Below are 13,550 nucleotides of genomic sequence, written 5' to 3'. Positions count from 1 at the left end.
ACTCCCTGGTCCAGGATTCTATGTTCTATGGTTTCTTGTAAGATTTGGGGGGAAACATTTGCAGGGTATATCATGAGGATCTGATAGACAGTCCATGCTTCTACACCACAAGAACTGATGCTCCAAATTGAGTTCCTCTGTCTGTCTGTCTGTCTCACACACGGCTCTAATCACAGACGGTCCCCCAGCCCTGGATTGACCTCCCTACAGGGACAGACGCCCACTTTCACCTGCACCTCTGCTTCTCTTACCTCTCCCCCTCCCCCCAGGTGCGAGTGCAGTGCCCGTGTCTCCGGTGGAGAAGATTCCCTTCCCAACCACCTTTTGGACCTCATTTCTTCCCTTTGCTCTGTTCATCCTGCTGTCAGCAGCTCTGTAGAGACTCTGCCTCCCCCATCTTATGAGATGCTCTGACCAAAGGGAGCCCAGCACACTCGCTAGCTAAGTTTGTTACTGATGCTTTGCCTGGCTGGCTGGTTGGCTGTTGGAGTTCATCCCCTCCCTCTTTTACTCCTCCAAGGTCATTCCCTCCATAAGGAGGCTGGACCTCATCTTTGCTGGAAGCTGGAGGAGACAGACCCCAAATCCCTCTGGTGGCCTCTACTCACAGCTGGCAGCTGGGCTCCTTCCTTGAGGTGAGTGTCTGCCTTGCTTCAGACCCACTGACTTATTTGGAGAATTAGGCCAATGCTTTCCAAACATTTTGATGGATGCAGCCCAATCAGTAAAAAAAAAAAAAAAAAAAAAAAAAAAAAGCATGCTTTCTCAATATATTTACTTATAATTTACATATAGGTACTACTATTACTCCATATGTTAAATATAAGTAAAGCTTAATTTATCTCCACTATTTTGGGGTAAAAAGAAATACAAATGTGGGAGAGGGAAATAGCTCAGTGATCGAGTGCTTGCTTCACATGCATGAGGTCCTGGGTTCAATCCTCAGTACTTCCATTAAAAAAAAAATGAAGTTGTAAAAACAAAAAAGAAATATAAATAGAAGTTGTCACAAATTCTCTTTGTACATCCTCCTTCCCCACTCGGCCCCAGAACTGCTGAACTGGGCGGTGGAAGCTCTGGGAGCCACACAAGGGGTAAGTGGTTTCAGTACTAGTAATAATAATTGCCGCCGCTTTTGCGTGCTGACTGTGTGCCAGGCACCATACAAGCCTTTACATAAAATGTTCTATTGAATTTTTGCAGGAGCTCCACGTGGTAGGCACTATTGATTCTCATTTTATTGTCAAAGAACCGAGGCTTAGAGGTGCCTAGCTTTGCCCACTGTTGCCACTAGCAAGAGGCAGGGCAGAATCAAAGCCAGGTCTCTGACTCGAAGCACAGCTTAGCCACTGTGCTGTGCTGCTTCGGGGATGACAGCGAGCACTTGCTGAGGGCTAAGCACTGTGCTGAGCCCCGGACACACACAGGGAACAGGGACACAGCCTCTGCCCTCGTAAAACTGCCGTCCTACTGGGCCCTGACCTCCTGGGGGCGCCCTAGATCTGACTGAAAAGGCTTTGATCCGCTTGAGCATGTTAGGCTCTTACAAAAAAAAAAGGTCACAGCATGAAATTGTTTGCAGGAAATTTTTTAAACCTTATAATGTGTAATTACACAGTATTGTAGCCCATTTGGAATTCTGCTGGTTCTGAGTCTTGGAATCTTATTATCATTATAGCATTATTTCAATGGGAAAATGCATTTTAAGTTTCAAACACTCAACTTATAAACGAACTTTTTAATAAAGTGACTTCTCACATTTTTTTTTAAGAGTTTGGACTTCCTGAACAACATGCTCAGACAAAGTTATCAAAGCATTTTGGAAAGATCAACAAGAAGCACTGATGAAATTGTCAGATAATTACAGTATCATGTTCTTTGAATATTCTGGTTGAGATGATTGCTTCAAAATACTCTATGGTGAGTATAGTCATAGGGAAAGAAACCATTGCCCCAAGTTCCTTAATGAAAAAATAATTTAAAGCCTGATGATATTTTCTTTTCCCAGCTGGAGATAACGTTAAAACCCCATACTCCCAAAGCCTGGCCCCCGTCAAAGTAAACAACTAGAAGCCAAATGTATTTCTCTTCATTCCTACCACCGTGACCTGATAGCAGTTGACGTTGCATCCCTAAACAGTAATGGCAAATGTCACAAAAGTAACAATTCTAAACACCTGTGTTCCGAGAATCTTTGTTCTTTTATATACTATTGACAAAACATGTTGCTTTGTAGTCTACAAGCCCTTTTGCTTCAAAGATTTCTTTTTGATCATCATAGTCATCTTTTTAGCTAAAGTTCTAATTATCTATCAGTGTATAACAAGCCATGTCTCATGATTTTGTGGTGTTGACCTAAAACAAATAGGCTACCAGATACTTCTCCAGTAAGATGGGTCTATTCGGGAGACCCATAGCAGAGAATTGCAGCTTGGGGTTGGCAACTATGACAAAGGTACGTGCAAGTCCCCAAGCCAGAAGGGAAGGAGAACACTTTTATGGAGGAGAAAAGGACGTTGGGAGGGCTGTAGTAAACGAAGAACCCAAGGCTTTTCATTGGCTGAGTCCTTGCCAGGAAAGAAGAGGAGCACCCCACTTTGGTCTCCTGACTTTATTTAATTGAGGTTTTCGTTTTAGTATTTTTTACAGTGGGTTAGAATTTGGGGCAGAACTCAGCTGGGCAACCCTTCTGTTCCATGCGGCACTGCCCAGGTCACTTGCAGGCGTGTGGATGGTGGCTGGGCCGGACTGGAGGGGCCTACCTGGCTTTACTCACGTGGCTGTGCCTTGATGAGGGTGGCTGGGAGGACTCATCTGAGTCCCTTAGCTGTCTTCTCTACGTTGTTGGGTGATGGACTTCATTTATGGTGCCTCAGGGCTCCCAAAGCAAGTTTTCTTGGAGACAGAAAATGGAAGCTTCCTGAAGAGTAAGACCTGGGCTCAGAAAGTGGAACAATGTCACTTTTGTCATATCCTATTCACCAAAGTAGTTGCTAAATTCAAGGACAGGGGACAAGGACCGCACCTCTCAATAAAGAAATGTATCAAAAAGTACGTGGCTTCCTTTAATCTGCCACAGCTAGATTTCAGAAGGTGTTTTTGCATTTTCTAGATGAGGAAACTAATATTGAGGCTAACCGAGTTGACTTGCCCACAGGGGACATCTATCTAGTTAGTGAGGAAGGTGGGACACCGCCCAGGACTGCTGATTCCAAAGCCAGTATACCTGTTTTGCGGGGGACCTCACTGACCTCAAATATTTTCTGAAGAACCAAGTATGTAACACCGCTACTTTTTTTCGTTTTGTTTTTTGTTTTGCTTCTTGGCTTTTAAAAGCGATTGAGGGAATTCAGGGCATTTGAGGGCCCAGACGAGCCATTGAGTGTCTGTGATTCTGATGGGACATGTGCCCAGAGCCTCTCTTTTCCCATTTGACCTGTGTCCTTCCTGAGGCAGGACTGAGGTGAGGGCCCTGAGGGAAAAGGTGGAGGACTTTCTGTAGGAGGTGGGTGTCCGATAATTGCAGTAGCACCGGATGCTGCCCTCAGCCTAGGCTGCTGGTTACGTCGCCTTGAGTTCCGAGCAAGCAAGAGGCTTCACCCGTGGACTAAGCACCGTTTATTTGAGATTAATGCGGGTGGAAAACTAGTCAGAGTATAAACAGCCATGGGGCGAGGAAATAAGTCTGAGTCAATTCGTTGACTAATAAGAATCAGTCCTTTGGAATCCGGCTTTAAGTCAAGACATTACTCAACAAGAGCCAGAGTGTGCTTCACAGCAGTATTCCTGCACAGTACAAATGGCTTTTTTGAAAAGCACTGCCCAGTACATGCCATTTGCTCTATTGCTCAGATTTGGTCACAGGAAATCCTGGGGTTCTCTCTGGTAGAAGGCAGTTACTTTGTCTTTACTAATAAGCTATCCTTTCAATTTCCTTTATTTCAAAATTTCAAAAGATGCTTCTTTTCTCTTCCAGTGATGCAATGGCTATTCCTTTTTCTTATTACAGTGGTGCCTATTGCTATGTTATCTAATATCATTTTATATTATTAATTATGTAATATTTTATTTATAGTATAATAATACTGCTATAATAGCTTATTGCTATGGCTGCTATAGCCAATTGCTATATTATCTTAGATTTAAATTTATTTACCGAGTCTTTGCAAATACCTCATCTCTCCTCTTCCAAAGGCCTGGAATTTGTTTTAATTGCCTCGCAGAAACCTGCCCTATTTTTTTACCAAATAGCCAAAGCACTGAAGAAATCTACATCAGATGCAAGGGGGAAAAATTCCCTTCTGAGTGCTTCTGAATGTAACTGTGCTGAACAGCACATCACAGACGCAAAGCCAGGACTTCAAAGTAACAGCAAAATTAAAGTTCAATCAAAGCATCGTTCACTCAGAAAATTTTTGCTTTGTGGATATCATGTACCACATGTACTTGTTGCAGTGGCTAGAATTTCTATAAAAGGAACAACAGGAGTGCGAGATTGCATTACCTAAAAGCAATGGTGCTGTTATCACAAAGGGAAAAAAGAAATTAAAGCAGACGAAAGATGATAGAAGGAGAGTTAGCTGAGAATGAAAGGCAGAGTGCCTGAGCACTGCCGGGGAGTGTTAGTTGAGCCCATCTGATGTTTCCCCTTATTATCTCCTTTATTTGCAATGTCTGAGGCTTAGGAAATTTCTGTAATTGATGAAGTATCACCAAGCCTGCCTCTCTGGCCAGGAAAGCCATGCTGGCTCAATTGAGAGCCATGGTTTCCAAAATGGGATCTTTCACTCCTGGCTGCAGGAAAAATATTGGAGTTATTATTTTATTCTGTAGTATTTCAGTATTTTACATTTCAATTTGGGGGTTATGTTTTTAGCAAGGCTATTGAACTGAGGTCTACCACAGGCGGCATTGGTATCACCTGGGAATCTGTTAAAACTGCAAATCCTCGGATCACATCTCAAACCTACCGAAGCGCCACCGCTCTGGGGATGGGGCCTGATGCGCTGGGCTTGAATAAGCTCTTGAGGTGATTCTGATACCCGAAGAGTTTGAAGAGCAAACTGGTTTCTAATGAATATATTTGCAAATGAATACACACAGGTGGGACATGCACGCAGACGTTTTTTACTGCTGAGATGCTCAGACAAAAATGTTGGAAGATGATGCTGTGATGGAAACTGGCTGACTCAAGAATCATGTATTCTCCTCCTCTTTTTTTTTCTCCAACTTTGCTAATTAACTCTGGTTAGGGAGGGTCATTTAGCTTCTTTTACTTCCTGGGTGAGCTTAAACAAGTTACTTAATCAGGCTGGAAAATGAATAAAGTGAGATAGTAATCTCACAGGACTATTAAAGAGCGTTGAGTGAGCTCGTGTATAGGGGCAGCAAGTAGAGAACCTTGAGCACAAAAGAGACACTTGGTTCCTCTTTTCCCTTATAGCTGTGGACCCGCAGCATCAGCAGTGTAAGCTCTTCTCTTAGTCCCCAAGCACGTCAGTACATGTATGGAAGCTAAAAAAAAAACCCAAAAAACTCTTATGGTCCTATAACCTTATATATTACACTTTGTGACACCTTGCTGATAAAGACAGATGGAGAGGGCAGCAGATGAGTTCATTCAACACATTTACCCTTTCCAAGAGTTGCATGTTATTTTCCATTGAAATTCCAAGCTGCAAAGAGCAGTGTCGGTGATGCTGCAGACTGCAGCAGTTCAACACCATGCTGTCGTGAGGAACAGCCAGCAAAACCCATTACTGACGATCCTCTAGAGCAAGTGGCCCCTGACTCAAGCTGCGCATGCTTCAGCCTGGCAGCTGGACCCAACTGAGTTAGCTCCTGGGCGATGAGGAGAACTATTAGCCAAAGTTTTTGTTGAAGAGATCTGGGACCTGCGCCTAAACTTCAGTGTTCTTAAGAATCACCTGGAGAGCTTGTGTAGATGGCACACTGCTAGGCCTCACCCCCCCAGAGATTTTTATTCTATCGTTATGAGATGGGCCTAGGAATCTGTATTGTTAACAAGCTTCCCAGGTGATTTCATTGCAAGTGGTTCATGCACAAGAGAATTTACATGCCCTGAGTCGCAGATGTTTTAGAACTGATTAGCACTTTGGAGATCATTTGGTGTAAGATTTCTTACCCTTTTTCCTTCACGAGAGCCAAGACGATTGCCATTAAGATAAATGCATGACACTGTCTCATTAGTATATTCACATTTGGCAAAACTACAAAGGATGGGAAGGACGAAAGCATCCCAGAACTACCAGCAGCAGTCAGTAGTTTACGGCAGACCACGGCGTCTGTACTCAGTTCCCTACTATTGAATTTAACACCACCTCTCAAGAAAACCTACCAAGATTTGAAGGAGAGAGGGTAAGTGATGACACAGAGATGACCTTAAATCCACTCATGTTTTAGAACTAATTCATTAGTCATCTTGAGTACTTTGTTGGTAATAGATTTCCTGGTGACACAAATCACAGAGGAGACACACCACTGTGGCAGATACTGCGAGTTGTTACTAGTGGTTCCTTGATGTTTCTTTTCCTCTGTCCTCTGTAGTGACCTCCAAATTTTAGCCAGTGGACACCCAGATAAAACGGCTACATTTCCCAACCTCTCTTGCAGCTAGGAATGATCATGGGCCTAAGTTCGTGACAATAGGATGTAGAGGAAGTAGCGTGTCAGACGTCCAGGCAGTGTCCTTACAGGGAGGGCCTGCCTCTCCTCCTTTCTGTGGCTGGAATGTGGAGGAGAAAGCTAAAGCAGCCAGAGGAAAGAAGCACGTAGAAGGAGCTGGAGGCTTGCGGTGCTGAGAAATCTAGGCACTGGCCTTGAGAGCTGCCTGAGAGTGTGATGTTGAAGGAGGGTCTGGGTCCGAGTGTGCGTAAAAATGACTGTGGCCTGCAATGATGTATCGAGGAGGATTCAGGAGAGGATGCAGTGAGGTCTTTACTTCCTATCTTAGTCTGCTCAGGCTGCCATGACAAAATACCACAGACTGGGAGGCTTAAGCAACAGACATTTATTTCTCACAGCTCTGGAAGCTGGGAAATCCTAGATCAAGGTACTGGAAGAGTCAGTTCCTAAGGGGGCCCTCCGCCTGGCTTACAGACAGCTAACTTCTCGCTATATCCTCGTACAGCTATAACACCAGCCCCATCCTTCCCTCTCATGACTTCATCGAAATCTAATTACCTTTAATGGCCCCACCTCCAAATACCATAACATTAGTACTGGTATTGGCTGAACCATTTTACATCCCCACCAGGAACAGATGAGGGTTCCAACTTCCCCCAGATGCTCACTCACACTTTTCATTTTTTTTTTTTTTATTATAGCCATCCTAGTGGATGTAAAATGATAGCTCATTGTGGCTTTGATGTGCATTTCCCTGATGACTAATGATGTTGAGCATTTTTTCATTTGCTTGCTGGTTATTTGTATATCTTGCTTGGAGAAATGTCTATTCAAATTCTTGGCCCATTTTAAAATTTGGTTGTTTGTCTTTTTGCTGTTGAGTTGTAAGAGTTTTTAAAACCATATCCTGGATACCAAGCCCTTATCAGGTATGTGATTCAAAAATATATCCCCCATTCTGTAAGCTGTATTTTTTTTAAAAAATTAATCAAATTGATTCAGAGTTATCTTTATACTAACATAAGTTTCACTCCCTTGCGTTCTGATACTCTATCTTGGGTTAGGGCCATGTACATACATACAAATGTTTGTTATATATTGCCTCACTCCTAACCTTTGTAAGTTTGTGGAAACAAGATGCTCATGAAACCCCATTTCTCAGGTGTATTATGGCAGAAAAAAGACTGAAAATTGCTTTTCTAGACCTAAAGTCCAGATTCAAGAATAGGATGATGTTTTCCTGTTTCCTGCATTACCAAAAGCTGGTACAGAGGTGTGAAGCAACAGCGGGAGGGAGACCAGCTAACGTGACATGTAGGAAGTCTCCTCACCACATTGACCTTGCTGTTCCTCAGCCCTTGGATCTTGAGGCAGAGTGAAGAAAAGCAACCTCGTTCTGTGACTCTTGTTCCCAAGGCTGCCTTGTTCAGCAGCCTCCATAGGCCAGAGCGCATCTCAAGCCATTAGAGTTTGGCTTATTAAAAGGGGACAAGAGTCTCACAAAGCCTCAAACACCAGCTTTTTAAAACAAAACTAATAGCAGCAGCAGCAGCATGAGATGCAGCATGAAGCTGAAACCTTTCAGGCCCTGGAGTTGGAAGGGAAGGATAAGCCCAGAAGAGTGACTGCCCTTAACATGGGAATAAGACGAAGACCGATGGGAAAGCATTCTGTTCCTGGCTGACAAAACCACAGAGGCTTTCAAATTTCCCAACACCTCTAGACAGGGTCCTAGCAGATATGGAGCACAGAGTAAAAAGCTTCTTTAACGTTCAGCTGTAGACTTTCAGATCTGGAAAGTGCTTCATCTTAAAGGTGACCCACTGGCACTCAGCAAGTAGACACAGCATAAAAGCCACTGACTCTTCCTCATGAACTCAATCCCACTGGCTATCCACAGTCAAACTCTAGATACACCAGAGCCATCTGTTAACATAAGAATAAACTGAAGTTTGCACATGTTAAGTCAGGGTCAGTAGAAACCGTGGGTGAACTTGGTGGGTGATGAAAAAGTATAGAAAAGCCACTCTGTCCTCTAATCCTTCACCACTTTTCCAGTCCCGGTGGACAAACTGATCACCAGCAGAGAGTTACTCAGTTCTTAGTGGATGACATGTCTACTGAGTTTCTGTTACGTGCTGGAGACAGTCAGAAGCAGAGCTCCTGTTCTGAAGGTGAGGCAGCCATACAGAGTAGGTTTCTCACGTGGAATGATGGGGCCTGGCAGAGTGGGGAGGAAGGAGGGCTGGACCAGCTTTGCTCTGCGAGCCAGCACTCTCCTGGTTGCAAGTGACAGAAACCTAATTTGAGTTACCAAAGAGGGAACGTGTTGTCATGAAACCATTCCCTGGAAGGTTCAGGGATCTGCAGGCTTCAGAAGCAATTGGAACCAGGGCCTAGATAGCCATCAAGACAAGGCCACCGCATGGGCTGCGTCTGGAAAGCTCTTCCTTCCCACTTAGTTCGTCTGCTACTCATTATTCGTGTGTCCAGTCACCTCCTCAGGAAAGCCTCCCCACCCCCAGCTCATCTCCCTGACTGAATCACACCCAGGCTGGTCTATTTAAGCCTTTGGGGCAAATTAGAAAAAAGTGACCCTTTTGAGTGGCCAGTGGCAGTGTGTGAATAGGGTACCCCTTTCTCTGGGCACGTACAGCTTCATGCCAGGCCTCGTGGAGTGGTGAGGAGACTCTTAAGTGGGATTTCAGCCCACTTGCCCCCTTGGCTGTGCTCCTCTGTGCAGTATACAAACTGGCCCATCCGGCTTCGGACCCCGTGGTCCTCAGCTAGCTTGGTGGGCTCTGGGAGACCCCCATCCTTCTGCTGAGCCTCTCCTCAGCCCACGCCCCATCTCCAGTGAGGGACCACATTGTGGCCAGGCAGGTGAGAGACTGAATTTACATTGTCCGAGAGCAAAGATGGAAAACCAAAGGAAAAAAAAAAACCAAACCTGTATTCTACTGTACCTGTTTTCCTTATCACTTGTCAGAGTAGCAGTATTATTTTACTTGCTTGATTATTTAAGGAATATCTCCCCTGCAAGCTTGAAAGCCCCATGAGGACATCAACTGGGCCTGTTTGTGCTCAACAAACGTATTATTCCTAGAGCTCAGCAGTGTCTGACGTGTGGAAAGCCCTCAATAAATAAAGGTTGTTTCATGACTAAACGAACCTGCAAACTGATGAGTGTTTCTTTATTTCTCTTAAACTGGCTTTTTGTTTTTAAATGAGGGGGGAGCCATGGTTGCTGGCAGCTTATAAGCCCATAGACAGAGAAGGCTGCTTCTCCTTAATTCCAAGTTTAAAAATTCCAGGGAAGGATGCTCATTGGCCCATTTGAGATCACATGCTCACTGGGAGTGGGAAGCACCCCAATTGGCAAGTCCTATCAAAGCTCTGTTTGATGAATGGAGGCGTGAGCAGTTCCCCAAAGAAGAGGAGGCTCTTTGGGCAAAAGAGGGGAAGGCTGGGCAGAAATGACTCCCAGTGGCCCCAATGCTGCCACTGACTTGCCGTGGGCTGGTCACTTCTGTCTTTGTTTCCTCACTTGTGAAATGAGGGAAGGAGCTGAGCTCACCTGTGAGATCATCCAGCCCAATGTTCTATTCCCTCTTATTCTGGTTCTGGTTCTGGTTCTGTTTCCTCCTGCCAAATTCTGTTCTAGTGCCGCAGGTGTTAAGCGGAACGAGACATGACTGTGGGCAGCCTCAGTCAAGGACGGCTTAATGGAGGTGAGCGTTACGCTGAGCAGGAAGGGCCGAGGAGGAGTTGTACAGCAGAGAGAGAGGAGGGGAGGCTTTTCAGGGTGAGGGGCTGGCTGGGGAAAGTATGATGGGTCTTAATGTTGAGCCATTTGTTTGCTAGAAGTTTTTTTTTTTTTTTTGTATAAATATCTTTGCAAGGGGTACCAAGTTAACTCACCTATATTTTCTCTTGAATTAGCTTATTCAAGAACAGCAAGCTGGTCCTCCACAAGGATCTGAGGGAATGAGACATTGGACAGGTAAGTTTTAATAATCAAAATAGGTCTTGAGTACAAGCATCTCTTGGTTGTATGAATTAGGCTGATCACTGTGGGGTCTATATATACAGTTGACCCTTGAACATGGTTTGAACCATGTTGGTCCACTTATATGCAGATTTTTTCAATAAATATACAAAAATACACATGAAGAACATCGTGTGCAAGATTTGTGTTGAAGTGGATAGCCTATCCTTACATAGGCATAAGGTGAGTGATATTTAATATAAAATTAATAATGTGCTAGTTTGCTTACTGTTTTATAACTTTGCTTTCAAAGAATGACATTACCATGCAATATGCTTCTCTCTCTCATAATTGGTGAAACTGTGTATCAGCCTATGATCACACAGGTAAGCAGGGTTTTTTTTAATGCCACTGCCAGCCATGCTGCCATCCCCTCCCACCCTGCACCTGTCACTGCATGCTCTGCACACTAGCTGAGTGGTTTTTTTAAAAAAAAAACAAGGTTTCCAACATTGTATTATTATTCTTTTTTAATTGAAGTATAGTCAGTTTACAATGTTGTGTCAGTTTATGGTGTACAGCATAATGTTTCAATCATATATGTTCATACCTATATTCCTGTTCATATTCTTTTTCGTTATAGGTTACTACAAGATATTGAATGGTTCCCTGTGCTATACAGTGTAAACTTGTTATTTATCTATTTCTGAAAATGAAAAAAAATTTTTTTTGTTTATCTATTTTATATATAGTAGTTAGTATCTGCAAATCTTGACCTCCCAATTTATCCCTTCCCTCCCTCTCACCCTGCTGGTAACCATAGTTTGTTTTCTATGAGTCTGTTTCTGTTTTGTAAATAAGTTAATTTGTCTTTTTTTAAAAGATTCCACATATAAGTGATATCACATGGTATTTTCTTTCTCTGTCTGGCTTAATTCACTTAGTATGATAATCTCCAGGTCCATCCACGTTGCTGCAAATGGCATTATTTTATTATTTTTTTATGGCTGAGTAGTATTCCATTGTATAAATATACCACAGCTTTTTTATCCAGTCATCTGTTGATGGACATTTAGGTTGTTTCCATGTCTTGGCTATTGTAAACAGTGCTTCTATGAACACTGGGGAGCATGTATCTTTTCAAATTAGTTTCCTCTGGATATATGCCCAGGAATGGGATTGCCGGATCATATGATAAATCTATTTTTAGTTTTTTAAGGGACCTCCATACTGTTTTCCATTATGGCTGCACCAAACTACATTCCTACCAACAGTGTAGGAAGGTTCCCTTTTCTCCACACCCTCTCATTTGTGGACCTTTTTAATGATGGCCATTCTGACCAGTGTGAGGTGATACCTCATAGTTTTGATTTTCATTTTTCTGATAATTAGTGATATTGAGCATTTTTTCATGTGCCTATTGGCCATTTATATGTCTTCATTGGAGAAATGCTTGTTTAGGTCTTCTGTTCATTTTTGGATTGGGTTGTTTGTTTTTTTGTTATTAAGTTGTATGAGCTGTTTATATATTCTGGAAATTAAATCTTTGTCAGTTGCACCATTTGCAAATATTTTCTCCCAGTCTGTAGGTTGTCTTTTTGTTTTGCTTATGGTTTCCTTTGCTGTGCAAAAGCTTGTAAGTTTGATTCTGTCCCATTTGCTTATTTTGCTTTTATTGCTATTGCCTGGGTAGACTGCCCTAGGAGAACATTGCTAAGATTTATGTCAGAGAATGTTTTGCCTCTTTTCTTCTAGGAGGTTTATAGTGTTTAAGTCTTTGATCCATTTTGAGTTTATTTTTGTGTATGGTGTGAGGGAGTGTTCTAACTTCATTGATTTACATGTGGCTGTCCAGCTTTCCCAACAACACTTGCTGAAGAGACTGTCTTTTCTTCATTGTATATTCTTGCCTCCTTTGTCAAAGATTAATTGACTGTAGGTGTGAGGGGTTTATTTCTGGGTTCTCTGTTCTGTTCTATATATCTGTTTTTGTGCCAATACCACACTGTTTTGATTACTGTAGCTCTGTAGTATTGTCTGAAGTCTGGGAAGATTATTCCTCCAGTTTCATTCTTTTTCTTCAGTATTGCTTTGGCAATTCTGGGTCTTTTGTTCAACACTGTATTATGAATATGACTATGATCCTACATGCCATAAAATTTTTATAATGATTCATTCATTAGTGTATAGGCTAGGCTACTAGGAAGCAATTATACCAATTATATTAGGCAACCATAAAGCAATTGTATTGCTGCTTCTCTGTTATCAATGCATGAGTCGTTATACCTGTAAATAAATATGAATTTCTTTTTCACATTATCTTTTCACTTTTGATGACAAGTGTTAGTAATATATATAGTGTCCACAGTGTTTTGTGTTATATAAGACAGTACTGATATAGGTACTAACAAATGGCATAAACTTACAGCATCAATACAGTACTGTAAATGTATTTTCTCTTATGATTTTCTTAATAATATTTTCTTTTCTCTAGCTTACTTTATTATTAGAATACAGTATACAATACATACAATATGCAAAATATGTTAATCAACTGTTTATATAATCAGTAAGGCTTCTCGTCAACAGTAGATTATTAGTTAAGTTTTGAGGGGGTCAAAAGTTATATGCAAATTGTCGACTGCAGAGGCACTGGCATCCCCAACCCCTGTGTATTTCAAGGTACAACCGTACTTTGCATGTGTGCTGGTGAGGGGTGGGGAAACTTTTGCTCCAATAGTGGGAGGCAGGGAAGAAAGATATATCTCCCCTTCATGATGCAAAACTGGCACGAGGCTCTTCCAAACACAACTGGTCCTAAACCCTTCCCATGATCATTAAGTACAATAACTTCTTGGCACCTGTCTGTTCCCCTTCTGATTTTTCAAGTAGGCCCTCTGTAGTTTTCCTTAAGGAT

Source organism: Camelus bactrianus, chromosome 2, assembly GCF_048773025.1.
Source record: "Camelus bactrianus isolate YW-2024 breed Bactrian camel chromosome 2, ASM4877302v1, whole genome shotgun sequence".
Classification (NCBI taxonomy): Eukaryota; Metazoa; Chordata; class Mammalia; order Artiodactyla; family Camelidae; genus Camelus; species Camelus bactrianus.
The sequence above is the reverse complement of the archived record's forward strand: the minus strand, read 5'-3'. Positions refer to the sequence as shown.